Source organism: Silurus aristotelis (assembly GCF_946808225.1).
Source record: "Silurus aristotelis genome assembly, chromosome: 6".
NCBI lineage: Eukaryota > Metazoa > Chordata > Actinopteri > Siluriformes > Siluridae > Silurus > Silurus aristotelis.
The window spans coordinates 2,739,953-2,767,836 of record NC_139579.1 but is presented as its reverse complement, the minus strand read 5'-3'; the positions used below and the strand labels follow the sequence as shown (position 1 = coordinate 2,767,836).

The 27,884-nt window shown below is 39.8% G+C and overlaps 1 protein-coding gene across 1 annotated transcript in view; it reads left to right on the top strand.

Moving 5' to 3' along the window:
- The window catches only part of rbfox3b (RNA binding fox-1 homolog 3b), a 172,168-nt gene that overhangs the window by 226 nt on the left and 144,058 nt on the right, over nucleotides 1-27,884 (top strand).

Below are 27,884 nucleotides of genomic sequence, written 5' to 3'. Positions count from 1 at the left end.
TCTCTCTCTCTCTCCCTCTCTGCTTCATTCCTCTCTCTCTCTCTCTCTCTCTCTCTCTTTCTCTCTTTCTCTGCTGGGTTTTTTGCATGTTGATGTCCATGTGCTTGTCACTGAAGGTTTAAAGATAGATAGAGAAAGAGAGAGAGAAAGAGAGATAGAAAAAAAAAAAGAAAAGTGTAAGAGAAAAAAATGGTGCGTATGAGAGACAGTGAAAGAGAGATATATAGAGAGAATGAATAATGCTGAATAGATCGCAGACTTTAGACAATTCACTGATGCTGGGGAAAAAACTGACAAAGAAACAGTGCAGAGAGAAAGAAGGGATAAGCGAAAAAATTATGAGGGACATTGAGAGAAGAATAATAGAGACAGAAAATAGTGAAAAAAAACCCAGGTGAGTTTCATGTAAATATATGTGTCCGAGATAGTAGATTGGTGGTGCTTTCTTTCTCTCTCTCTCTCTCTCTCTCTCTCTCTCTCTCTCTCTCTCTCTCTCTCTCTCTCTCTCTTTAAACCTCTTTCTTTTTCTTTCTTTCTCATTGTGAAACGTGCACACGTTTGATATTAAGCCTCTGTAAAGAGTAAATTTTTTCTTTGCTTATGAAGTTTTAGTAATGGTCAAGCAGCACACACACACACACACACATATACACACATATACACACACACATATACACACACACATACACTCAGCAGGTGAGTTCACTCATGCACACTGGATTCTGGATGTGGTGAAATTGCTAAATGTGTGCATGAATGTGTTAGTTTGTATGTTTGTGTGCGTGTGTGTGCGTGTGTGTGCGTGTGTGTGTGTGTATGTGTGAATGTTGTAGTGGTACAACTTCCCATATTAACTAAAAGGTGCACAGCAGTAAAACGTGTTTCTGCCCCATAATGTCAACTTAATTTGATTTCCATTTAAAGTCACTGTGAGTCATTGTGAATACAACAACAACAACAACACAATAATAGAAGCAATAAATAGAGTAAATAGAGTGTATTTTTTCAGCCACACTCAACAACAACGATAGCTCTTCCACTGAACAATAGTCAGAAAAGTCACACTTAGTCATTTGTCTAAATAAGCAAATGTTTAGTCCCTATTTGCTCTTATAATAACCTCTATACTTCTGAGAAGATACTTCCACTAGATTTTGGAATGTACTTGTGGAGATTTGTGAAATCTCCACAAGGGTGTTAGTAAAGTCAGGTACAGCTGTAGGTGAGGTAAGGAGGCCTGAGGTGCAGTCAGCGTTTACATTCATCCCAAAGGTGTTCGATAGGGTTGAGTTCAGAGCTCTATAGCAGGAAATTTTCCACTCCAACCCATGCAAAGCAGATCTTCCTGAAGTTGGTTTTGTGCACAGGGGCATGGCCATGCTGGAACAGATTCGGGTCTCCTAGTTTAAGTGAAAGAAAAATGTTTCAGGAGAAATGAATCTAATCAGCCACAAAACGGAATACAGCAAGAAAATTGAGGTTTGGATGAAACTGCGACCCAAAACATACAGGCCACAATAACTCTCCAAATTGGAGTGTGAATTCCAGTGAGAATTCAGGGAGGATTTCAAAAGTGCGAGTCCCTCAGAGGGATCCTTGCAACCTTGGGAGACGAAGATGTTGTTCCTCAAGGACGTAGACGTCTTGAAAGTGTAACCAGCATCGGCAACACCAGAACAAAGTAGCAAAAGTCATTTTTTTTAAATACGTCTGCGCTTATACGCTTTTTCATAATTTAAAAGTACAATACAAAGACATAAATATCCACATAAAACTATGGGGAGGACTATAGAAAAAGCACCTGGCAACCTGGCATTGAACCCTGCATTTAATTTAGGACAATTATATATTTAAAAAAATGTTAATTATTGAATATACGTAAAATCTGGAGCGTCATCATGTGAAAAAAACTGATCCTGAGGTCTCAAAGGTCTCTGGATAGGGTGTTTTTTATCAAAGTGAGGTACAGTATGTGTAATGAGTACTATCCCACCAATTACCAGAGATTAGGGCTTTTTTGCAGCACTCTGGGATCTGAAAGCCCTCGGTTTGTTCAGTCCGGTAAGAGTGAAGAAGATAACGAGAGGATAGAGATATATATAGTCAGATTCTATACTGTGTTTACGGTTAATGGCTTGGATAACCGGCACCATGTTCATGTTCAAAGGTTTACCATAATTAGCCGTGGGACAGTGACACTGTGCTGAGAGAAAAAAAAAGAGAAAACTGATGACGTTATACAACTTGTGTGCATGTGATATGAGATCATATATATGTCAGTCTGTAGACAGCTATTGAACAATGCTGAAAGGTCGAAATGTGAAACGATATGAAGCAATTTCCGCCTTTAAAGCCAGCGTAGATCATCCGGTTTCCTCGTGGGAGTTTACGAAAGAATTGTGGCTACGATCAGCAGCCCAGAAATACACCACGCTACCAGAGTTAGAAAATAACCAACATGGTTTTACTAAATTAAATTGCATTCATCAGAAAAAATCTTTAGCAAAATTGTTAGGAAATTAAAGTGTGTTAATAAAAAGAAAAACACTCCCAGGTACATGGTTTCAAATGAAAATACATCAATCAGAACCAACCAGAACGTTTAAGATTTAAACTACAATCATTAGAAGCAACCACAGACCAATACTTTACTAGTTACTAAATTAACTTAGATTCATTCAAATTAAAGCTGAAGAAACACAATGTTATTACTGTAAACCAGTGAAACGTTGATAACCTCAGCATTTTAGGAAAGTGTTAGCTCAGGGGTTAAGGCTCTTGGGTACCTAAGGCTATTGGCAAGCTGCCACTCTTGGCCCCTCAAGCGAGGCCCTTAATCCTCTGGGGTGCTAAATCAACACCCTGGGGATCCATGATATTACTGAGCAATGCAGGAGCTTTGGGGATGGATTTTGTAGTTAATGTCATCAGTCTACTACAATAGTTTAGGACCACAGGTTGCATTTTGTCACTTTTACAACAATGAACTATATTAAATGGACATTCGATGCCACCCAGATGAGGATGGGTTCCCTTCTGAGTCTGGTTCCTCTCAGGGTTTCTTCCTCATACCATCTCAGGGATTTTTTTTCTTTGCCACAGATACCACTAGTTTGCTCTTTATGGATAAACTTAGAATTATAAGGAATAGTTATATTATTGCTGCTTTGTCTGCTTAAAACTGCTTTGAGACCCTGTGCACTGACTTCAGCTTCCTAACATGGTTGAAATATGCAAAAACAAATTTAATTGTGCTGTAATGTGCATGTGACAAGTAAAAAAGCCCACCCCTTTAATTGAGATATAATGAATGGACATTTGATGCCACCCAGTTGGGTATTAGTCTGGTTCCTTTCAAGGTTCCTTCCCCATGCCATTTCCAGGAGTTTTTTTCAAGCCACTGTTACTACTGACTTGTTTATTAATTACTTTACTTAAGTCATTTTTTGGCTACTTTAAAGTTTTAATGAGTACCAAAGATGTCAGCAACTTTTACTATCTACTCAACTACATTTATTATTCAATAGATGTACATTTTACTCCACTGCATTTGAAATGAAAACAAACGTTACGATTTAATTTTGCACCTCTGTTGAAGAAGTCATTAAATCGCAACGCTCCCCTACCCGCACCTGCTGCCAGGGAAAGATTCGTTAGCACCACTGGCCTCATTTTTAGTCCAAAAAGAAGCTCAAATAAATTCCTTTAAGAATCAGCTTTTGTTTAGTGAAAATATTGAGAGAAAAATTTTAACTCAGAGGTGCATCAAATCACAGTCAGCTCTGAATATTTGGTTTTACTTTATCTACAATGATTTACCTTCTTTGTATTTGTCAGATGAATACTAATTCTTCTTCTACTATTTGACATACTGTAATTTTATTGCTTAATTGAAGTCAACCTTTTTGAAAGATCCGTTTACTTTGTTTTCTTTTTTTTTTTTTATTATCAGCTTGTATGGTCTTTGTTTTATTCCGGCACGTTGAAAAGTCTGTTGAGTTGTTTGTTAATGCAGTATCGAGGTGTCTAATTTGATTTGTATTTTGGGAAATAAAACCTCACAAATCAGCTGTTTTTGGCTTTTCACTAGCGTGTGTCTTGGTGTTGAGGACTGGTGCGTTTTTAAGCTTACGGCCAATATGAGTCAAATACTCAAGTACTGTTCAAATCTGATACTCAAAGACTTTTTACTCACGTCATATTGGAATTGGTGACTTTGTGAGGGAGGAGGTTTTGCATTTGGGTATCCATACTTTTGATGACTTTCGTGTACACTTTAAGAAAGACTGTGGAAGACAAATAGAATTCCTTGCCGGTGCTTAGCAGTATTTCCAGCAACTATTCAATTTTTGGCTCCTTGGCTACTTTTGCACACACACATATGCTCACACACACACACTTCCTCTTCATATTGTGTTGCTTTTATTTTCATCCCTTCATGCTCCATTTCACCTGTGGCTGTATTGACCTGCAGTAGGCCCCTTCCTTCCCTCCCACTTATTCTCTCGCTTTGCTATTTATCACATTGTGTCAGTGTCATTTCGCGCACAGCTAGCAGCATTAGGCAATGCATTAACACGCTGACAGTGATGCTACCGAAGTGAGCACCCGAATATCTCTCTCTCTCTCTCTCGCTTTCTCTCTCTTTGTGTCTTTCTGTCTCTGCTTCTCTTTCTCTCTCTACTGATAAGAATCACAGATTGGTGCCTTGAGGGTGGGGACTGAAGGGGGTGTCAATGATGAAAGGGCATTCCTTTGTGTGTACAGGTATGAGTGTGTGAATATGTAGGTGTGTGTGTGAGAGTGTGTGTGTCACTTGTGGAAAAACTAGTGGAGGAAGGTTCGTAGAGTCTTAATACAGATCTGCCAATGTGATGGACCTCGATCATCAAATAAGGGTAAAGGTGAGGGTGAAGAAAGTGATTGTGTTTTCCTGAACGTTTTACAATATCAGGACGCTTCAGCAAATGCATGCAACAGTAGAAATAGGCAATGGTGCTCATTTTCTTTTTCAATCCAATATCAAGTATCGTTAATATCAATAGATTTACCGATATCAGTATTTAAAAGGCATTGTTTTTTTTATTTGTTTTTTTATTTCAATGGATAATGGTCTAAAATAAACCATCTCCGCATTTAACCTACAAAAAAGTACACTATTAAAATTATACTACATCTATAAGAAACAACCACAACATCCACAGAGCACATGCTAGGCTAGATATTGGTTAGTGTTACATCCCTAAGAAACAACCACAAATACTGAGTTTCTGGATTAATCAACTGAAGCAACATTGTTATATAATTATACTTCATCCATTACAAACAACCACAGAGAGCATGCTAGGCTAGTCAGCAGTTAGCCAAAACTAGCTAGAACTTGTATAAGGGTTATCATGGTAACAATTTGGACATTGAGGAAACATTTCCCTGCACGGATTATGTGCCCGGGATAATCTATTTTTCTTAAAAAAAATATATAAAATTAGCAAAGAATATGCTATTGAGCATGAATAAGCCTTTCAGTACAACTGCAACTCTCACCAGATGAAATGTTTTCGAGAACCTGAGTTTCGAGCACTATATTTGTGCAACAGCCTTTAGACGCTATTGAGTGTTTGGCTAGAAATAAAAGCGAGTTCTTTATTCAGAGGTGATGAAAAGCTTTTGAGCTTATGGACACTTCATCACGCTAAAATACAGACAGAAAAGTCGCGGAGACCCTCAGTGCTCGCCGGGTGAATAAACCGGGTTAAAGAATGGCATTTCTGTATGTTCGGGTCGGAATTGGTGATGTGTGTAGCAGTAAATAGCGCTTCTTTTTCCGTTCGAGAGCTAATCATTCGCTCTTCTCCAATCTTCAAAAGTTACCTCACACATTGATTCAGAAGCCGTTGCTCAATTCTGAATGTAGGATTACATTCAATGTTTATAGCAGCTAGAATGTTGGAACTAATTCCTTTTATGGACGCTTTAAAACATTTTTGACAATATGCTCGTGAGCTAAACCAAAGAACTACATGTCCCATAAACCACTGCAACATGCCGCCATGTTTGTTTTTGCACCTGATTCACAATCATCACAATTAATACTTGTATAAAAACTCCCCACTCTTCCACACTTGCTGTCTCTCTTTCTTTTTCTTTTCCAAGATTGTCCTTTCCCATGGTAGGTTATGTTTATCTTCTTCATGTGGTTTTCTTCCTTTTGTGATTAGAACATCTAGAGGCACTTTCCTTTTTATGTGTCTGCTCTCAAGACTGGTATGATCTCCGTACTCCAAATATTAGATGTGATCATTTTATTACCTTGTTTAAATATTGAATGTCACTGAAGGAAAAAGGAGCAGAGGTGAGTAAAAGGTGCCAGAAGGTGTGTCATTTAACACTGGATGATGTTCTCAAAATTTCATACACTTATTCTGAAGTAAGGTGATTAGATTTTTTTAGTGGAACATGATCAAGCACACATATATCCATCTGTCTCCTATGTCTTAGAACGTATGCTAATGGGACAGAAATGCATCTCCGTAAATGAGGTCGGTGCGATTCGCAGTTCAATGCATTCGATGTGATGTGATACGATTTCTATTCGAAGTAGCACAATGTGATTCAACACAAAATAAGGCTTCTGTAGTGCAAAAGAAGAAAGATGACATAAAACCAGATGTTTCTTTCCTGGTTTGTCTCTAGGATGCAGCTCTACCTCTGCCATGTTAATCTGTATTCTATGTGACTCTCAGGACACGCCTCGACCTCCGTAGCGTTGTGACACGTCATATTCGTAGACAGAAATGGCATTTCTGTGTGTTTGGCTCAGAATGGATGATGCTTGTGGCAGTAAACTGCGTTTCCTTTTTCATTATTGAGCGCAAATCATTCACTGTTCCTCAATGTTTCAATAGTTACCTCATACTTTGATCCATTAACTGAGAAGTTGTTGCTTGATTCTGAATGTAAGATTATATAAAATGACTGACTGTAGCTGCAAAAATATAAGAAATGTACAGGATTTACAAGATGTTCCACAATGTTTGGTAGATTATTGGTTAAGGCATTAGACTTTGCTTCAAAGGTTGTATTTTAAAATCCCAGCCACACCAAGCTGCTGCTCCTGGTCCAATGAGCAGGTCCATTATATGAATGAGATAAATGTAGTTCTGGATTAGGTCGTCTGGCAGATGCTGTAAAATCATTCTGGAGTAGAAGGTTGTGATTTCACATCCCAGAAACACCAACCCTCAACTGTTAAGGTGTATACATGAGATCATTGTAAGTTATTCTGGCTATTTGTGGCTGTTTGACAAATGCTGTAAATGTGTAAATGGAGGTTGACATGTCATTATTTTGTAATTGTTATCAAATGCTGGTGGCAGAAGAGCAATAAAATGCATAGGGATGTGCTTTTATAGTAAAATCATTTCATATCAAACATGAACTCTATCAAGGAAAGGTGTTCTGCGTTTTCTTGATGTTTTATTTTGGATTGGTTTCAGTTCGATGCTTTAAATCTTTTTTTTTTTTTATATATGCTTGTGGAGATTTCCGCTTATCCAGTCAGGGTGTTAGTCAGGTCAGGTACTGGTGTAGGTGAGGTGAGGAGGCTGTTCTCAGCATTCCTATTCATCTCAAAAGTGTTTATTGGAGTTGAGGTCAGAGCTCTATAGCAGGAGATCTTCCACTCCAACCCATGTAAAGCGTATCTTCATGGAGCTGGCTTTGTTCACAGGGGCATTTTCATGCTGGAACAGGTTTGAGTTTCGTAGATCAATTGAAGGAAAAGTTTCATGCTACTGAATTTAAAGACATTTTATATAATTGTCTCTGTCCTTCGATATGCTGATTTAAATGTGTTTTTTGTATATTTATGTTTCTGACTTAAGTAAACCTGACTTTTTATATATATATATATATATATATATATATATATATATATATATATATATATATATATATATATATATATATATACACACACAGTATATACACAAACATACATATAATGTATGGACAAAAAACATGCAAGGATGCTTGATTTAGTGTTGCCACCCCTTAAATTTCTCATGCCACCCCATAAATAATTTATATCTGCCCCTGCCATTCAAAAAGTTCTCCAGAAGGACCCTTAAAAGCTCCAATTTAAAACTTTTTGTGAGATTGATGCTAATGAAAAGAATCCTGAGCACTCTAGACTTGGAAAAAAAAAAACTTTATCTTTTAATCAGCTGAATAGCACAAGTCTAAGAACTTGAAACCCTTTGGCCTCTTAAGTATCTGACTCTGAATGCAGGCATCTGAGAGGCAGCAGGTCTCTTTCTTTATGTCCGTCTGCCCTCTGAGTTGTTTAGAACATGCTTTAGCAATAGAGAGACCGCTTTTCGAATTTAGTTCGAAGCCATAAAAGAAGTCATCAACGTACTGTATAAGAGCGTCTAAATTTTGAAAAGTTAGAATTGAAAACATATTGATTAAAAAAATAATATTAAAAAACAAATAAACACTGAATGGAACCGCCACAACTTTTAAGGCTCACTTAAGCAAAAACACACACACACACACACACACACACACACACACTAACAAACACAGAACAGATTGGGCTATCATTTGTCATGTCAGAAAACCAATATCTACTCGTACTCACTTCTTTAATAAGCAAGCCGACATGTGGTGTTGTAAAAGAAAGTGCTTTAAATGCAGTGCAGTAGGTGTGAGTGAAAAACACAGCTGATTTATAGACTGCGACTTTAAGACGAAGTAGAGAAGGATGGAGCTTAAACTGTAGATCCAGAGGAAAGATCAGTCTCTAAGTTTGGCAGTAGCTCAGTGGTTAAAGCTCTGGGTTACTGATCAGAAGGTCAGCAGTTCAAGCACTGGTATCTCCAAGCTGCTTCTCTTGGGGCCCCTGAGCAAGGCCCTAAAGATGCTGGATCAAGTGACATCACTCATCTTTTAACTCAAGCTTTATTGCCATTTTTTCACATACACAGTATACAAAAAAAAAAACTAAATGTTACTCACGGACCAAGGTTTATAGCAAGAGTAAACATTAAACATAGAGTTATGATGCGATAAACATGAGGTAGATGTGATAAATATTAGGTTGAAATATAAGTAGTGTAAAAAAAAAAGTAAAGTAAATAGAACAGAGTAAAAAAAATGATTGATTGCAAAATAAATAAAAACCATTTTACAGATGCCTTCATATTATTATTTTGATCAGGTTTGTGTCAGTACTGATAATGAAATGAATTAGGTACTTAAAGTTCATCAGTTTTAAATGGAGCCCATGAAGAGTGAATGCATGTTTTAGCATTTAGTTTATTAGACTTGTACTTTGGGAAGTGGTACAGTAGCTGCTCAGTGGTTGAAGCTCTGGGTTACTGATTGGAAGGTCAAAAGTTAAAGCCTTGGTATTGCCAATCTGTTGTATTTATGAGCAAGGATCTTAACACTTTGTGCTCCAGGGGTGCTGACCTCAGCTTCCCAACATTGCTGGGATATGCAAAGAAAAATTAAGTCAGGAATCTTTTACGTGTACACATTAAAATGAAAGATTTCTCCAGGATCCTGGTGCTGCATAAAACAACATCGAGCTACATCCCACCACAGAGAGCTACACACAGAACACAGAGATCAGGACTAAAGTAAGTTTCTTTATAATGTTAGAAATTACATTTTCAATGAAAGGCATTCACTTTTTGCATTTGTTTGGGGCAGGGTTGCTGTTCAAAACAGTTTCTGTACAGCTGTAAGTGAAGTGCATTTATGGTTAATGACATACAGCAGCTAATTGCCAAGAATACATTTATTTACGGCATTTCGCAGACGCCCAAACAGGACTGTCTCTGAACTTGCAGCTGTTACTTTGTCAGGTTCAAGTACACACTGCATGGGTGAAGTCCTAGATACCAATGAATAGTCCCTGTCTAGTATTGGAAAAGAGGGTAAAAGGGCACCCAGAAGGTAGGGATGAGGATCCTCCACTAGACCACCAGAAACTCCTTTTACAACACTTATTTACCACATGGCACACTCCTGCCCCAGCACCTCCTGAGTCTAAATGGCCCCCAACCCTCAGTCCAAAGCATCAGTCTGAAAAACAAAAGGGCCGGATTAGAGCGGAGGGTAAAAGGTTGCACCAGTAAAACCGGGATAAAACGGCACCCCAGTAGGTAGTATCAGAGGGTTAAGGATCTTCCACTTGACGGCACACTCCTTTTAGAACATGTTGCACTCATGTACCTCAAGGCTCACTCCTGCCCCAACAACTTCTGAGCAAAAATGGCCCCCATAACCTCCGTTCAATACATCAGTCTGCAAAACAAATTGGCATAATTAAAATAGAGGATAAAATGGCACCCCAGTAGGAAGTATCAAAGGGTTGAGGACCTTCTACTTGATGTCGCACTTTTTTTAGAACATGCTGCACTCATTTAGCACATGCACTCTCCTGCCCCACCTCCTCCTGAGCCAAAATGCCCCTAACCCTCTGTCCAATGCATCACTCTGCAGAACAAAAGGAAAAAAGTCAGAAGAATGCAAAAGTGAGCCCCCGCAAAACACAAAACCACCTTTTTTTTGCAGAAAGTTCTGAACTCAGGACCAGATCAGGTGCTCCATATTTCATAAGATACAGCATCAGTACAAACCTCTGCTAATAGCAACCAAGCTATTATCAGGAACTGCCTCATCTATGCACCTTTTATGGAGGCATCCAAGTCTTCCCCAGTCACAGGGTTTCGGCGCCACGGTTTGGCACCACAGTAAGGAAGATTCGATGGAGTTTTAGCTGATCTCTGGGCTTGCATTTTAGAAACACACTCTTTTTAGCACAACAAAAGGCAGGCAACAAAATATGGGTCCATGGATTCTGGCAGATTCAAGTTCACACTCCACCATGTGTGCATCGATGCATGTATGTGCAGGTGGGTACATGTCACATGACCTCTAACAGTGATATCATGTTTTTTCGCTCTCACTCTTGTAATCTCTTTCTCTCTCTGTCTCAATCTGAATGAACTTTTCAAAAGAATATTTGTTCAAAATAAAAAAAAAAAAAGGAATCTTTACAGAATCTTTACAGAATCTGTATATACGCAGCTGTGCTATTTATTAGCATTCGTTTAAATGAAGTGTGTCAATATTTAAGAAATTTTAGTGGATGTACCGTCTTCAATTTAGATTCTCACAGAGAGGAAAGTGCAGAGCGCAAATTAGCTCATTATACACTATCCGTGTGTGTGTGTGTGTGTGTGTGTGTGTGTGTGTGTGTGTGTGTGTGTGTGTGTGTGTGTGTGTGTGTGTGTGTGTGTGTGTGTGTCGGTTTAAGTGCTGCAGGCAAAAGACAACACTGGCCACGATCTATTACTCTGCGGCACGTTAAAATAAAACCTGTGTGTGAGGGAACCTTTTACACCAAGCATGCTGCATGGACACACACACACACACACACACACACACACACACACACACACACACACACACACACACACACAGACAAGGATCATGTGGCTGAGAGAGAGAAGGATAAACAGGTAAAGAAAAAGATGTGTATAAAAAGAAAAAGTTAGAAGAAGAAAGAAGAACAAGAGATGCAGAACCAAAGAAAGAAGTGAGAAGTGAGGGATTTGTAAAAAAAAAAATGAACAAGGGAAAAATAAAGGAAGGAGATATATAAACTGCATGAAAAAAAAGAGATTCTGATAATCAATAAAAAACCACAGTAGCAGTGTGGAAAGATTTGGGGGGGGGGGGTGGACAGTAAATGAGAAGGAGACAGAAGTAAAGAATGATGTGGAAAAAGAGGGAAAAAAAAGAAAAGAGAGAAAGAGATGGGTCAAAAAAGAGAAGAAAGGAACAGTGTAGGGTGAGGGACTGAAAAAAGCACAAGATGTGTTAAAAAAGAGAAACAACAGTTTGATGAGAGAGAGAGAGAGAGAGAGAGAGAGAGAGAGAGAGAGAGAGAGAGAGAGAGAGGAATGAAACACAGCATGATTCTCAGATGCCACTGACTGCAGAGAGAAACACTGATGACAAGAGACTCCCCATTTTCACATGAGTCACCAGGAAGAGCGGGAGCAATAAGAGAGAGAGAGAGAGAGAGAGAGAGAGAGAGAGAGAGAGAGAGAGAGAGAGAGAGAGAGGGAGAATGAGAGAGAGTTTCTTCCTGCAGAGAGCAGGCGAGCATTAGACAGATCTCCGCTATGCCACGATTACTCAGATTTATCAGTGTCAGTGTGCGCTGAGCGTGCTCTATCGCTTCTCTCTCTCTGTCTGTCTGTCTGCAGGGGTAGACCTCTTTATTCTCTCATTATAGTTCAACAATAACAGCTCCAGAGGGTGTGTGTGTGTGTGTGTGTGTGTGTGTGTGTGTGTGTGTGTGTGTGTGTGTGTGTGTGTGTGTGTGTGTGTGAGCGTGTGTATCACGTTCACTTTTTTTTTGCGATCGCTTCTTTACGCACTGCATATAAATCATCTCCAGCCCAGGCATTAAAATGCACTGATGCCTTTCCTGTTCTTGAGAAATTTCTACTAAATCCAGAGGTTAGGTCTTCGTCTGAAGGTCAGAACATAGTCTGAAAATCAGATCTTATATTGGAGATCGGATATTAATCAAAGATCACATATAAATCTGGGCATCTGGTCTTAATCAGAAATTAGACATTAGTCTTGACATCTTATTTTAGAAATTGGATATTAATTCGAGATCACATTAATTTGGACATCCGATTTTAGTCTGGAGAGCAGATTATAGACTGGAAATCAGATATTAATCAGATATTAGATCTTAGTCTGGACCTCAGGTCTTAGTCTGGACATCAGACATTAATCAGAAATTAGTCATTAGTCTTGACATCTTATTTTGGAGATCAGATATTAATTAGAGATCACATATAAAACTGGACATCGGATCTTAGTCTGGAGATCAGATATTAATCAAAGATTAGATCTTAGTTTAGAAGTCAGATCATAGACTGGAAGTTAAATATTAATCAGAGATTAAGGCTTAGTCTGGAAATCAAATTCTAACCAGGAATTGGACATTAATCTGGACATCTTGTTTTGGTGATCAGATATTAATCAGAGATCACATATAAAACTGGAGATTAGATCTTAATGTGAACATCAGATCTGGAGATCATATCATAGCCTGGAGATCAGATATTAATCATTAATTAGATCTTAGATTGGACATCATATCTTAATCTGGGAATTGGATACTATTCAGAAATCAGATTTTAATCTGTTGATCAGTTCATAGTCTAGAGACCAGATCTTGGTGGTAGTCTGATAATGCCAGTATCTTGGGTTTGTTATTTGTTGTATGAATATTGTTATAACTTGATCTGACATGGATTAGATCTCTTAATCCAGAGATCAGTTATAACTACAGATTCAGTGGTATTAGTGTGGGAATTGATTCCATTTAGATCTTGTGGGTCTGGAAATGATTGGATCTCATGGTCTTAACTGGTGATTGGCTAGACTTTGTATTCTGACTAGATCTTGGGGTCTAAATATGTAATATACAAATCTAAAAGTTTGCGGACACCTGGTCATGAGTATGGTGTGTCGAATTCCACATTAAGTCCCAATTTGCTTTTATAATTCCCTCCACTCTATTAGGAAGATGTTCCTCTAGATATTGGAGTGTGCTTGTGGACATTCATGTTTATCAGCCACAAAGGACAAGCAAAAACTTTGTATCTAGATGCTACCATGGAGTAGATATGAGACAACGTTCCTCCAGAACCCTGGTGCTACATTTAACAACATAAAGCTACATAACAGAAATCACAGAGCTAAAGACTAGTAATTGTCCTCAAGACATAAAGTGCATCGTCTGCATCCTGGGGCAAACAGTGCAAAGACAGACAGTGCCAAGACAACACAAAACAGTCTAAGACATTGTAGGACAAATACACAAAACACAAAATAGTGTTAAAATCTGGTGGTTAAATTGTGCAAGATGGATAGAGGTTAGAAATCCGAATCCATTTACGCATTCAAATCCTTCTTAATTAGATTCCTAATGACTCAGTGAACGGCTCTCACGAGTCCCTTGAGTCACTTGAGTCAGTAGGGATTCTGTCTGCTTTTGCCATGGAATAGCACTAGAGGGCGCTCAACAAATCCTTAGAATTTAATGAATCAATGGACTCATGCATCCCACTCACGAGTCCTTCGAATTCAGCTGATTTGCTACGTGCTTCTACTCTGACGAGTCTGCTAAATCCCGCGGTTCAAGTGGATCAGTCAGGACACGTACAGAATCTGCGAAACTGAGTCTCTTGTGTTTCTGATCAAACAGGAAGTTTCCTGAACAACTCGGTCGACTACTAGTTGCTACAAGTACATGCTAACAACAACTCAGAACAACTAAATGTAATTTACAATTTGCATATTTTTTTTATTTGAATTTGTTGTTACTAGCAAGATAACCAAGTATGTGAGTGATCCGAGCAAATGAAGAGAATGATTCATGAATCCAGAGTCATATAAAGAATCGGGTGATTCTTGCTAAATCTGATGAATCTAGGGTGAACTATTTTCCATACATCCTCTTTACAGGAGTCTGTATTGCTGTGGTGTTTCTGCACAGGCTTTTAAACTAAACATGATTTGATAGCAGCAACACATCTAGTAGCTATAACAGGTTGACTTTCAGCATTCGGATCCAGAGTGGTATCACTATTTTACTAGGGTTCACTTACCCCCTTCATGTTCTTGTACCCCAGAATTAAGTGTACCCCAGTGTTCTCAGCTGACGGAACGAGCAACGAGGACAAGAACAGAGCGGCGATCGGAAAAGAACTGGAGCTGAGAAAAAAATAATATCGAAGGCAAGATTACAAAACCAATTATTCGAGGTCCACTGTAATCACCTCTAAGGGGCCATTAAAGCGAAGATTAGGCGTGTGATCATGTATGAAAAACAGCCACGTCTTTTCTTTTCTTCATGCTAAATGAAGAGTGACTGCTTTCGAATCGCCGTCACAATCAGCGATATCAACACAATTCACCTCACTCAACTCATCAGCTCATCCCCCAGCCACTCGCACGTGCCTGCGCACTGAAACCCTACCGGTTCGAAGCGTAGCTTTACTTTTTATTGCTTTTTCATCTGACTGCATCATTTTCATTCCGTCCCCTGCTTTCCCACCGAGAACAATTCTTCAGCCTGGATGAAGGGGTCGAGCCATTAGCATGGGTCACCGCTGTATGATTTCACACTCGGGTTTTTTTATTTTTGCATGACAGGTCTGAATTTTTTACTCGGCTCTGGAGAAATGCCGAACCGACCGAGCCGGCCCTCTTTATCTCCCTGCCAGTGTAACTTCACTGCTTAAACACTCGGCTCATGTGGTAATGCAGTTAAATGGGCCGTGTGATGGTTGGAGCAAAAAAACAGACAGAAGAAAAAAAAAAACTCCACACATTCCTGCGTCCATCCGGTATTTGACTTCAGAGTCCATAAAGACCTGGTCACACCTGCATTGGTACATTTACATTCATAACTTTTACCTGAATAGTTATTCAATTGAAAATGCCTGTAAAACATCAGAGTCAGACCGAGTGAAGAACAGCCGTATTGTAAATGCATTAACGATCATGAGAACGAGACTAAAAACCTGCATACGAGTGAAATTTTTGGTACAACTTTACAACAAACACATTCGATGCACAAATGGGAAGTGGTAGCTCAGTGAGTAAGATGTTGGACTTCAGATTAGGAGGATATGAGTTCAAATCCCAGGACCACAATGCTGCCACTGCTGGTCCCTTGAGCAATTGTAACTGTAAGTCACTCTGCCAAGTGCTTTTAACATGAACACGTTCTTTGCATGTTTAAAGCAGAGTCAGGAAGTGAAATGAATCAATGCATCAGAGCTCGCGTTAGAATTCTGCTGATGGCGACCTCTGCTGGAGGAAAGTGGGAGTGTCGTAGGCTACAGATATCAGTAAGACAAAAACTGTTCAAATGAATCGATGTTAGATGTTAATAGTGTCTATGCTGGGGGGGAGGGGGGGTGTATATGCTGGGGGGGGGGGGGTTGTCTCTGTATGGGTGGAAACTTTAGAATGATATCTTAAACAAGCTGAAAACATACAACAGGGTTTGTACAGAATTCCTTTGGCTGCTCTAAGTGCCTGCTGTAAACTAACCTTACCAGAATATCGTTTAGAGGTTTTATTTTGTAATGATGGACGGACGGACGGATGGACGGAAAGAAAGAAAGAAAGAAAGAAAGAAAGAAAGAAAGAAAGAAAGAAAGAAAGAAAGAAAGAAAGAAAGAAAGAAAGAAATTGATAAAAAAAAAATGGATGGATGGATAAAAACTGATAGAAATGATGGATGGATGGATGGATGGATGGATGGATGGATGGATGGATGGATGGATGGAAACACTGATAGATAGATAGATAGATAGATAGATAGATAGATAGATAGATAGATAGATAGATAGATAGATAGATAGATAGATAGATAGATAGATAGATAGATGGATAGAAATTGATGAAAAAAGAGAAATAGATGGATGGATAAAAAATTTATAAAAATGATGGATGGATGGATGGATGGATGGATGGATGGATGGATGGATGGATGGATGGATGGATGGATAGAAACACTTATAGAAATAATGGATGGATGGATGGATGGATGGATGGATGGATGGATGGATGGATAGATGGATAGATAGATAGATAGATAGATAGATAGATAGATAGATAGATAGATAGATAGATAGATAGATAGATAGATAGATAGATTTTTTATTTTTTTTGCATTTTATTTATTTATAACCAAATACTCACCATTACAGATCATTTTATCTGGACTCCAAAATCTAGTGGAACATCTTCCCCGAAGAGTGGAGGTTTTTATAATTGCACATGAAGACTAAATGTTGAATGGGATGTTTATTCACATGCTGTGTGTAAATTCTTGTTCTATCCTGACTCTATTCTGAGGAGCATTTACTGAGGGACCTGACCTGACCTGACCTGACCTGACCTTTACAGGGGCATTTCAGCTATCAAAGAACATGTCCTACACAAATTAGATGTATGTCTTGCTTTATCTTTATCTTCCCCAAGATGCTGAGTCGACATCCTTTTACAACCGTACTGCTATAAATCAGAAGAGATTTCAGCTTTATACATCTAAACACAACACTGAGAGTTGTATCCGCATCAAGGCCTGGTCTTATGCAGCATCTTTAGAAGCAAAAAACAAACATTGTGTACTGTGCAGAAGAATCGGTTTCCTGTGGAGGAACAGAATCAGCGTGAGAAGTGAAAGAATTAACAGTATGGGAGTAGAGAACGAGAGCATGAGGGAGTGCAGTGAGAAGAATAATACCAGCAGTGTGTTATTCCTTACTGTGGAAAAGCAACACAACAGCACACACATTCTGAGCAGATTCCTACTTTGTATGTGTCGAAAGTGGTTAGAAAAAAGAATTTTAACACGTTTTTTAAACCACATTGAGTCCCCATTTGCTTGTAATAACATCCACTCTTCTGGGAAGATGTTCCAGAAGATTTCGGAGTGTGTGTAGAGATTTGTGCTCCTTGGCGAGGTAAGGTGGTCTGGAGTGCATCTTCCACTCTAACCCATGTAAAGTATATCTTCATGAAGCTGTCTTTGTACCCTGGGGTTTTGTCATGCTGAAACAGGTTTTGGTCTTCTAGTCCAAGTGAAGGGAAAATTCCATGCTTCTGCAGCCAGAGACTCCTGAACAATTGGTCGCCTCCAATTTTGTGGTAACACTTTGGAAAAGATACACATATAGCTAAAAAAGTCAGGTGTCCAAATACTTTTGGTAATACATTTTTTTGAGAATATATATTCCAATTCCAAAAAGTTGGGACACTGTGCAAAATGCAATTTAAACAATGCGAGGATTTGCAAATATAAATGTACAAAAAAAATCAAAAACATCAAATGTTTGAACTAAGAACACATATATTTTGAATCTGATTGCTTCAACACGTCTCAAAAACGTTTTTTCCACTGTGTAGCATCACGTCTTCCGTCTAAATACATCTGGGGAGTGAGGAGACCATTTTTTTAAGTTTTGGGAGAGAAACATTGTCCCATACGTATCTGATACAGGACTGCTCAACAGTTCTGGGTGTCCTTTGTTGTGTTTGTCGTTTTATGATTCCCCAAATGTTGACACTTCCTTTGTAACAGTGTGTTATTACAGCTTAGCCTCTGAGAAAGAGAGATGGAAAGAGAGGGATGGAGAGAGAAAGATGTGCTGAACTTCCCACCTGCTGCTATGATTGTATTTACTGCATGATCCTGTCATCCAGGAGAACATTTCATTATACACGTGTTCATGATTCATTCACCATCGAAAACCCATCAGAGCCCTGAACTCCCACTACACTACACTACACACTCTCCTCATTTCCATCTGCTGCTATCTGTCTGTCTGTCTGTCTGTCTGTCTGTCTGTCTGTCTGTCTGTCTGTCTGTCTGTCTGTCTGTCTGTCCGTCCGTCCGTCCGTCCGTCCGTCCGTCTGGCTGTCTGTCTGTCCCTTGATCGTGTTTTAGTTTTCCTGATCTTTTTTTTTAAATTTGATATCATTTGTATTCTTTCTTCATTATATTTAATTAGTGTGTGTGTGTGTGTGTGTGTGTGTGTGTGTGTGTGTGTGTGTGTGTGTGTGTGTGTGTGTAAGAAATGTCTGAACAACACCAGCATGTGTTTAACGTCATATTGAGACTAAGTGCTGGATGACCCTGTGACCTTAACATAGAGGAAGCAGAGGATTCTGCCAGCAATTGCACGCCCACACACACACACACACACACACACACACACACACACACACACACACACACACAGACGTGTGCACGCACACACACACACACATACTCTTAGATGTTCACACAGATACACTGACACATGCAAATGAACAGAAGGGAGCAAGAAAATCTTATGTACAGCTGTAAATAGAAGCCTAACATTAATTAAACACACACACACACACACACACACACACACTTGCCATATGTGCATTATACATGATGCTATTCATAAGCAGAGCTTAAACATAGATCAGCAGTGTGTGCATGTACGTGTGTGTGTGTGTGTGTGTGTGTGTGTGTGTGTGTGTGTGTGTGTGTGTGTGTGTGTGTGTGTGTGTGTGTGTGTGTATTTTGGGAGATAATTAATGACATAACTGATGTTATGTGTATGTGCTGCTATATATAAACCCTTCACATATGCCTGTGCTCACACGTCAGCCCACACACTCACACATTCACACTGTGGAGAAGGATTTATAAAAGTGTACCTATAAAACAGATGATACACACACACACACACACACACACACACACACACACACACACACACACACACACACACACACACACACACATGCCAACACACGCACATGCACACACAAAATGACAGCATATAGAGGTGATAAAAAAATGTGAAGACTTGTGGGGACCTATTTGGACCAAACATGAGACAAAAGACAAGGACGTGTCAGGACCAAATACGGAGACGTGCTGGGACCAAATTCAGGGGCATGTTAGAATAAAAGACAACAAATTATTAGGACCGAACACAGGGGTCATGCTGTGACAAAGTATCAGAATATGTTGATACAGAATACAAGGAAGTGTTGGGACCACAAACAGGGACATTTTAAGACAAAAGACTGGGAAATATTCGAGTAAATTCGGGGAAATGTTGAGACAGAATCAAGGAAGTGTTTGGACCAAAAACACAACCTTTTTTGGGGGGAAATTAAGTATGTTGGGAACAGATACAGGGACATTTTGGGACCAAAGGCAATGATGTGTTGCGGCAATTTCAGGGACAGTTCGGGACAGAGTACAGAGACATGTGAAAGCAAAATACATGAATACGTAGAGACAAAATTAAAGGAAGTGTTGGAACCAAATACAGGGACATGTTGGGACAAAAGACAAGGATGAATTGGGACAAATTCAGGGACATTTTGGGACAGAATCAAGGACATGTTTGGATCAAAAACAGAACCTTTTTGGGACAATATACATGGACATGCTGGGAGAAAAGACAAGGACGTATTGGAAATTCTGGAAAAGGAATCATCCTATGCCCCATTACCAATCAGAGTTATTAGTGTGTGTGTGTGTGTGTGTGTGTGTGTGTGTGTGTGTGTGTGTGTGTGTGTGTGTGTGTGTGTGTGTGTGTGTGTGTGTGTGTGTGTGTGTGTGTGCTATTTGTAAAATTTTTAAAAGGCATCTTTCTCTGTGGACGGATTTCAAAATAACGTGAGTGCATCCATGCCTCTGTGTGTGTGTGTGTGTGTGTGTGTGTGTGTGTGTGTGTGTGTGTGTGTGTGTGTGTGTGTGTGTGTATATTCGGAGTGTTTGAACATTCAGGTCATTCTGTGGGAGGAATGGCGTGACCCGTAGCTGCTTTGACACTGATCCATCCTGCCAATGTGTGGGTGGGTTCACTCTCTCCATGAGTGAGTGAGTGTGCGAGTGTGTGCCTGTGTGTGTATGTGTGTGCGCACGCCCGCGTGTGTGTGTGTGTGTCTGTTTTGCATGACAGCCATTAAATAGGACCTTGTCACTTCGCAGCCTGCACTAATAGATATGTCACTTATTAAACATGAATAATTATCCACCCACCTACAGAGAGTGAGAGATAGATAGATGGAGAGAGAGAGAGAGAGAGAGAGAGAAAGAAAGAAAGCACAAACTGTTTTATCTTTGAAGTGTGTCTTTGAAGTGAAGTGAAAGACTGATATGTCCATTTTGCGGATCCTATTCCACATTGAGTCCCCGTTTTTCTCTTATTATAACCTTCACTCTTCTGGCCTTATGCAAAGGGGCATCGTCATGCTGGAACAGGTTTGGGTCCCTAGTTGTGTGAAGGGAGAAATTCATACTCCCGCATCCAAATACGCTTGTGGGCCTCTAACTTTGGAGGAACACTTTGCAGAAGAACCACATATAGCTGGAAAAGTCAGATGTCCCACAACTTTTGTCCATATTGTATAACTTTATGCTCACACACTTACATCTGTTCTAAAAAAAAATCCACCACTAGGGTACTTTTTTTTGCAGCCCCAAAGCTCTGGGGTGTGTTTTTTTTCTCCCCAGCATTCGTGGGGTGAATATTGAAGTTTTGAGCAGAAGTTAGCAGGAGGTGCACTGCAGAGGCGCAGGGTTTGCGCTCAGTGATGGTTTCAGGGGGCGGGTGCTGGGATTGGGGGTGTATGGAGGGTGTATTTGGGTGTGTAAAATGGGGGGATGGATGCAGGCAGATGTCGAGTGATGCTGGAGAGATCTCTGTCATTGTAGAGCCATCTAGTGGAAAGAAATGTAACTGCTGCACTACATAAACACAAGCTCCTGACAGCTTTCGTTTCTGCCTATCTGTTTCTTCATTTCTCTTTCTTTTCTCATTCTCTCCGGTGCTTTCTTTCATTAAAAGTCATTTTCTTTCCTCGCATGTGTATATATTTCTTCCATTTCTCCTTTAACATATATATTAATCCATTTATTTATTTCAGTTTAATGAATTTGTGTTTAATCATCTCTCTTTTCTTTCCATCATTCTCTCACACTCTTTCTTTCTTTCTTTCTTTCTTTCTTTCTTTCTTTCTTTCTTTCTTTCTTTCTTTCTTTCTTTCTTTCTTTCTTTTTTATTATTTTTTTTGTGTATTTTGTGTATATGCAGGCTTAGGCCTGAACCACATGTTTGACCACATCTGTCTAAGACTGAACTCCCACTTCCTGCTGCAGTCAGTAGGTGGCAGTGTTAGCTTCATCTTATGTGTGTGTGTGTGTGTGTGTGTGTGTGTGTGTGTGTGTGTGTGTGTGTGTGTGTGTGTGTGTTTGTATGTGAGTATGTGTGTGAGTGCGTGCTAGTGCGTGTGAGTGCGTGTGAGTGAGTGTGTGTGTGTGTGAGAGAAAGAGTGAGTAAGAGACACTTGAAGGAGCTTGTTGCAGCTTGGAGTGCAGCGCTGAAGTGTTCAGGCTGTTCTGTAGAGCAGAAGTGCAGCGTCACTCCATTATTCTCCAATTACCTGCATTAGGAGCCCCGGTCCCTCAAGAGCCAGGGATTGTGGGTAATTTCATCAGGGGAAACGGATCAGGAAATAAACACTGGTTTTGGGAACTGGAATACACAAGGATATGGATCAGGAGGTGGATACGGTGTGTGTGTGTGTGTGTGTGTGTGTGTGTGTGTGTGTGTGTGTGTGTTTTCATTCTTAATGCTTAATGGTTTGTTTTTTCTTTTCACAAAAATGTAAGTCAGCACACAGTTTGCCATTAAACACTACTGGCAGGAAAACAGTGGAGATTGCAACACACAAACACACACACACACACACACACACACACACACACACACACACACACACACACACACACATACTGTATGCAGTACAGTATAGCTGTATGACCATCATCAGGTCTCAGTAATTGAACTGGAGATGGTGCTCTTGAGTGTGTGTAAGTTCACACATACTGTCAAAACATTAGCTAATGAAATCCTTCACATCGACTCCAGATTGTTTTATCAGCATGGATAACAGTCTAGAATCTGGAATAATTATAACATCTCTTCATCATGGCTCCTGTTAGTGAGTGGAATATATGAACGTCAATCTTTCAGTCTGTGATGATTTTTTACATTTTTATTTAAATTCACAGTATTTGGTCGACGCCTTTATCCAGAGTGACTTGCAGTGATCTCATTCATACAAATGAGCAGGTGAGGGTTTAGGGCCTTGCTCAAGGGCCCAGCAATGGCAGCTTACTGGTGTGTGTGTGTGTGTGTGTGTGTGTGTGTGTGTGTGTGTGTAAATCATCACGGTTAAAGTTAAAGCACTCAGATCAGTGTGTGTGTGTGTGTGTGTGTGTGTGTGTGTGTGTGTGTTGTACCGAGCCGATAGGGACAGTGTGTGTGTGTGTGTGTGTGTGTGTGTGTGTGTGTGTGTGTGTGAGATGGGGTTTGCATTGATCTCTCTGCGGTCGTCTCTCCTCCACACTGAGCCGCACCATCGCTCTCTTCCTCCTCTGCTCTGTCTCTCTCCTCTTACCAATCATCCCTCATCCCCCTCTCTTTCTCTCTGTGTCTCTCTCTGATGCTTATCCCACCTCTCTGCCACTCTTCATCCAGCTGAAGAACAGAAGGAAGACAGGATGAACTTTTCCTCCTTTCGAACAGCGACGGCTCCTGTAGCACTGACCAGGCCACATGAACCCAGCGAATAATGAGAAAGGCGAGAGGGCAGGGGAAAGAGAGACGGAATCGAGGAGTGCTCGAAGTGAGAAATAATTGGGGTCAAATGTTACGTAGTGACTAAATTCTCCTGCTTTGCTCGCTCTTGGCGGTTTTCTTTTCTTCTCTTTGCAAATCTTTGCAGCGTGCAACCTGCATGTAGGAGATGGGATCCGTTGAGTCTTCGGACACAGAAGCTACTTTTTTCAGTTGCTTTGCAGCATTTTTCAGATCAGAAATGAAATTCTCAAAACGACCTCCACATCATGTAGTCCCTTGTAGGCACATCATAGCAGTTTCTCATTGCTTTGAACAAATTGATGAACTGATTGGGTACAATTTCCGCTGGGTTTTTTTTTTTTTTTTTTTTTTTTTTTACATTATCAGTAGTTTGTCATGTTGATCAAAATCTATTATTTTGGTTCTCACCTGAATACTTTTAACCCCAAAACATCTCAGCATCGGTTCATTGCATTAGTTCATCAACCAGTGTGTGAAGCTTCTTTTCTTTACATTTGTATCAAACTATTTTTTGCAAATGTATCTGGACTTGAGGAAATGTGCAAAATCTAAAATGTCTTTAATGAAGGCAAATGAACGGCATCAGATCAACCAATGATCAACTAGTTCTGTAAAAAAAAAAAAAAAAAAGGTCAATGACAGAGCAAAACCCAGAATTACAATTTCTGAAAATGGAGGAATAACCAGGAAATGAATGAACGAACAAACACTAGTACAGTAAAAGTGTGAATCCTGTTTGGTCTCTTGCAATCGATATACAATACATACAGTAATGTGTACATTTGTGCTGCTGTAATTCATAGATGCAGAAGAAATTCAGCCTTGTGCTTTTTCCATCACTGTAATCCAAACCACAGTTTACATCAGGAAATCCTGAAACCGTGCGCCGTCATACTGACAACATGCCTGACCATTGTGACGTTCTTGTGAACAGTGACAAAAGGACGTGTTATTCTGACGCCAATGATTTGTTTATTAACACAAATACTTCAGTTTTTCTCAGTTGCTTCTTAAATCATTTGCATTTCTCAAAACCATTTGTACAAACAGCACAACATATTGGATTTTTTTAATTGGAAGAAACTTTTCTCAAAATCCTCAGTTCATCTCTCTAAAAGTAAATATTTGTGTCAATGAACAACTCGTTCCCATCAAAATGACACGTCCTTCCGTTGTTGTTCACAAACGAGCTCGTCACGATGTTTAGGCAGGTTGTCAGTGTCACGGTTTCAGGATTTCCTGATGTAAACTAAGTTTTGGGTTACAGTGAAATGAAAATGTGATTTTTTTCTGTATTGCAGAAATGGATTTTAACAGCACGTGTGTATTTGATTGATTGAATCCTCTCAATCAATATAAATCCTATATGCACATTTTACTGAACTCTCATTGGTGTAGAAATCGTAATTGTGTGTTTTGCTCTGCCTGTTTATCTGCTCGCCAGTTGAAAGTTCACAAGATTCCCCTTTGACCTGTTTTAGAGAAACTTTATTTCGGCTTCTCCCGTTAGGAGGCGCCACAGCGGATCATCTGCATGTTTGATTTGGTATTTGTTTTTACGCTGGATGCCCTTCCTAACGCAACCCTCCCTATTTATCCGGGCTTGGGACCGGCACTGAGAGTGGCTGGGGTTGGTTCCCTGACCGGGGATCGAACCCGGGCCACAGCGATGAGAGCGCCGCATCCTAACCACTAGACCACCAGGGACCCTTTGACCTGTTTTAGAGAACTAGTTGATTATTGGTTCATTACTGATATTTAATATTCATCAGCATAATTTAAGACACATTTACAAAAACAGTTTAATAGAAATTTGAACCATTTAGCATTCGATGACTTGTGCAATGAACTGATGCGGAGATGTTTTGTGGGTTTAAACTCTTAAGGTAAAAACAGTATAATATATTTTGATCAACATGAAATAAACAACTGATAATGTAGAAAACAGCAGACACTCGCACACAATCCATTAAATACACGTATCCGCATTTGATCAAAGCAAAGATGAATCGCTTTTATGATGAGCCCAAATGACGACATGATGTGGAGGTTGAACAAGTAGTTGGGAATCAGAATTTCATTTCTGATTCTCAAAGCAACTGGGAAAAACTGTAACAAGGTAAAAAGGACTTGTTATTCTGATGGGAATGAGATGTTCACTCACACAAATACTTGAGAGATGAACTAAGGGTTTTAAGAAAAGTACAGGCTTTTGCAAGAAATCCATTGTGGGGTTTTTTGTTTGCACAAATTATTTTGAGAAATGCGCTTACTGGTGTGCGCGTATTAAGGATGATTCAAGAAAATGCTCCAAAGCAACTGAGATAAAACTGTAAATGCTCTATGGACTGGTTCTGCTTGGGCTGATTTTTTGTGCACATTGTGTTATTGTGTTTTAATCTTAGCTGCGTTTGATTTGGAACTAAACTGATGAAACGTTTGATTTTGTTTGGGCTTTTGTATGAATTGTGGGAAATGTTTTATGCCCTTAAATTGTTAGGATTATGAATCATGTTGGATTGTTTTTGGTGTGGCATTTTTGGGGTCCTAATCAGGCTTTATATCCCTTATATAATTTGAGTACATTTACATTTGTGGCATTTAGCGGAAGCCCGTGTCCAGAGCGATGTACAATAGTGCTTCGAGTCTCTGGCAATGAATAAATCTATACTGGTACTAAGATAAATCAGACTACAACTCAAGTTTATTGGTTCTGGTTTGACTGTTTGCCTCTTAGGGAAGAACATTTGAATGGACATTCGGTGTCACCCAGATGAAGGTGGGTTCCCTTTTGAGTTTGGTTCCTCTTAAGGTTTCCTATCATCTCAGGGAGTTGTTTCTTGCCAAAGTCACCACTGGGTCAATCATTAGGGGTACATACATACGTACGCAGTAGTACATACATGAGCAGCTATGGGGTTAAGGGCCTTGCTCAGGGGCCCAGTGGTTTGTGTGCCTAGTATTTGAACACACAATCTTCAGATCCAAAGTCCCATGCCTTAACCACTAAGCTACCATGGTGCCAGTCTGTGAGGAGGTCTGGAGTGCAATCAACATTCACATCCATCCTAAGGGGGTTCAGTAGCCTTAAGGTTAGAGTTCTATAGCAGAAGATTTTCCACGTCAACCCATGTAAAGTGTATCTTCTCATGGGCATTGTGATGCTGGAGCAGGTTTGGGTCACTTAGTTCACGTGAAGGAAAACCACATAAGAAAAAGACATCCTATACAATCATGTGCCTCCAGCTTTGTGGTTTGAGAAAGAACCACATATGGATGAAAAGGTCAGGTGTCCCAATACCTTGTCCATATTGTGTACTTTAAGACACACACTTTTGCTCAACAAAAAAATGCCACCAAAAGTTGTTTAACACGTCTGGAGATTTTATCCGCAAAAAGATATTCATCTTTTGATCCCTCGAGTTTCAGCAATAGCGCTGCTCCGCCGACTCCCTTTACTATAAGCACTAATGCGGTAATGTGCTTTTACTGCTTCATCAGTGTCTCTCCGAGGGTAAATATGTCAGAGGAGACTCTGATTTAGACGGTGCTGCAAATGGAGCTCGGCGAGCACAAGCTCATCCTGATGAATGGATGACATTATTCTACTGAGGCACGACGCTGTAAAATATGATTGGGTTAATGTCATTTCGAATTGAAACCGTTAACCTGGACAGTCAGGACATTTTATAGCATTATGGAGTGTGTGTGTGTGTGTGTGTGTGTGTGTGTGTGTGTGTGTGTGTCGAGGGGGTTGTTCATCGTCCACATGACACGTCTAATGAGTCCTAATGGTTTTGGAGTTTCTCTTGATCACAGACAGATAGAGCTTTGGGATGAGTTTGGATGTTTGGATGGATAATGCAGTAACATGGCAGGCTTTGTGTAAAATGTGCTATAGAGATAAAGAGTGAAGACACTCTCAGAGGTGACGGGTTCATGGCAGATCGGGGGCTTTGGAGATACAGAGAGAATCGAATGCCTTTATTGTCTTTTCCTCCTCCACATCATGACAGTTTCAGCATCTGTACTGATCCGTTCATCTTCACCATCTGTGGCTTCGTTTCCAATCAAACTATTGATTTGTGTGGTGCAGAAATAGCAGAGGCAAAATTGTTGAGAGGACAATAGTGTGTGTGTGTGTGGTGTATGTGTGTCAAACGTGTGTGTGTGTATGTGTGTGTGTGTGTGTGTGTGTGTGTGTGTTTAAAATTAATAAAACAAGTATTACATCTTATTTGAGATATTTAAAGGTGGTGGGGTGTACATACTTTTTCTTGCTTCCTTTCTTTCTTGCTTTTATGTCATCTCTCTCTCGCTATCTATATTTCTTTCTTTCTTTCTTTCTTTCTTTCTTTCTTGCTTTCTTGCTTTCTTGCTTTCTTGCTTTCTTGCTTTCCTGTACTCTTCCTGTACTTATAATTTTGTCTTCCTATCTCTCGGTTTTTCTTTATTCACTCAAATAATTAAATCACGTTTATTTTAATATATATATATATATAAATCTATCTGTCTGTCTGTCTGTCTGTCTGTCTGTCTGTCTGTCTGTCTGTCTGTCCGTCCGTCCGTCCGTCCGTCCGTCCGTCCGTCCATCCT